We start from the raw sequence: 2,627 nt of genomic DNA, 5'->3' as shown, positions 1-2,627 counted from the left end.
AACCCTGCATTGCTGCACATAAAGGAAAACACAGGGCACGGTTCACTAATTGCTGCTAACGGAGAGACTCATAAGAAAAATCAGGAAAAGATATCAGGAGAAAATTATCAACAACAGAATTTAGCAAGAGAAAAAAAGTCAAAAAAGGATAATAGGATCAGAAGTTCATAACAGAAAAATAACTAAAATGTAACAGAAATTTCTCCACCGATCCTCACCATCAGAATTCATCATCTTCATACTCTCCTCATCTTCCTATGAACTCGGTCCAATCTTCACAATCTCAATCACCTAACAGAAATCTTCTTGGATCTTCATCTGTAAAAAACTCGCTAGACTCTCTCTCTGAACCGAAAAACCTCACAAACTCTTCACAACTTCATCTGCAGAAACCATCATCGAATCTTCATCTTCAACCACTCACCATAACAGAAAATCACCATAATTTTTCTTCACGAACTCACCTTTATCGATCTTCAATATCTCAGTTCCAGAATCTCCTTCACTTTTCAATCCACACGAAAATTTCAGAAAACCTGCAATCATCACAAACAATTCCATTCAAGTCTCAATCAAAAAATTCTTCTTCCACGCAATAATCCTCAAGAACTTGCAATTCACATCTGCGGTTTCACATCACCATCACCAATAACAACTCAGAGCGGAAAATAATATCGAACTCAAAAAAAAAAGAAGAGGAGGAAGAAGATCGAAAATGATTACCTGAAGGATTTGGCCTTCTATTCGTTCTCTTCGCAACTGAAGGTACGCCAAAGGCTCTGTTAGTTTGAATCAGAAAGCGCTTTTAATTAAGAGTAAATCGGAGATGATGAACACCGTCGTCCTTGCGCGAGTTCGTTGAATGTTACGTGAGAGCAAACAAAGAGATGTGAGACCGAGATAAGAGATGGAGAGAGAGGTTCGGATGAAGGACGGAAACGTTTGTTTGTAAGGTGGTGGTGAACGACGAGAATCTCGTCGGAGAAGAAAGATCCACCGCGCCGTCGCCGTGAAACGAGAGAAGAAGAGATAGAGAAAGGATCTGAGATCGCAGCGAGAGATGAGTAATGAGAGAAGGGGAATCGAAGCGAAGATGGAGGTCGTTCCGTCGTGGTTAGTGGAGGCGGTGGACGAATGCGATCGGAGTTAAGTCACCGTCGCCGTTTTGAGAGAGGAGGAAGAAGACTCGTTCAAAAAACTCGAAAGGTCACACATGATTTAACCCTAGCCCCTTTTGATTATTAATTTCATAAAGTCTGATTATTTGATTTTGATTAGGGATTAATTTCATAAAGTTTGATTATTTGATTTTGATTAGGGATTAATCTACAATAATGTTCAATAATAAAATCTGAATAATTGTGATTAATTAGATCAAGCAAAATTGAATCAATTTTATTGGGCTCTCCACGAATTGCTATTCCCATCCCCTATTCTGAGCCCAAAGCGCTATGCGATATATCTCAATCCAATAAAATTACTGCAGCACCCCTCTTTGTTGTTAGATTTCTTTCTTTTTTTTTTAATTTGCTTCTCTCCTAATTTCTGTTTGGTAGATCAGTTTTATCTCAAATAAAAAATCAACAATAATAGGTTTCATATTTAATTTTGTGTTTAGATAATTTTCATAATTTTTGTGGAATTTTTTGATTTGATTTATTATTTTTGATAAGCCATTTTGTCGAATATGTTCATAATGTTTCATGTTTTGATAGTTTTTGCAAAATATTTTTGTTTAATACCTTAGGAGTAGAATTTGATTGCCATTTTTTGTGTGATATCAGTAGGCTCATATACCATATTGTGTGAAAAAAATAAAAGTTTAATTCTATGTTTTGGTTATGTTTTCATTAGATTTTCTATACCCGATTTGTGTGCGTTCCTAAACGGATAACCATGTGAATTTGACCTATAATTTGCTTTGCATTTATGCAATTGACTTAGTTTCTTTTTGTACATATAAGTAGGGATGGTTAGAGGTCCTAAGACCTGGAGTTGAATTTTTCAAGTCATGTTTTCTTATTTTACTTGATTTTTCTTTTTTACTTGTAGATAACTCACCTTTGGTTAACGATTGCCCCATAACTTGTCCGAATGACCTATAATTTTGTATGAAACTTCGTGACATGATTCCATGATTGTTTAGACACCTATTAGAGGTCATTAGCTACTGACTTCCATCATTTGATTACATCTTTCTAACTTCACTCCTAATTTCAATTCTACTAACTAGTTTTGACCTAGTTTTGTATAGTTTTGTTAGAACTTTGTTTGTTTCAAGTTAATTGACTAACATAGATTGGTATAAGGTCTTGGACCTATAAATGAACTAATTGCTACTGACTTTAAGCTTTGTTCATGGTTTCATTTGCTTTTTGTTTTGATTAATGGATGTTTGTTCGCTAATGGTTAAGTGACGATTTATGCGATACTTTGGTAACTCTTTGTGAATATTTTCGTGTAGCGCCATATGGCTTTTGTGTTTGATTTAGGACATTTATTTCCTTGATTTGCTACTGCCCTAGGGCTCTCTTCTCATCTTGTTGGAGTTGTAACTCCATTCTTTTGCCATGTTCCCTTAGACTCTTCCTTCTTTGTTAAGAGGAATTGAGATAGGTTAGGATAGT

This window comes from Vicia villosa, linkage group LG3 (assembly GCF_029867415.1).
Source record: "Vicia villosa cultivar HV-30 ecotype Madison, WI linkage group LG3, Vvil1.0, whole genome shotgun sequence".
NCBI classification, from domain to species: domain Eukaryota; kingdom Viridiplantae; phylum Streptophyta; class Magnoliopsida; order Fabales; family Fabaceae; genus Vicia; species Vicia villosa.
Note: the sequence above shows the minus strand (reverse complement) of the source record.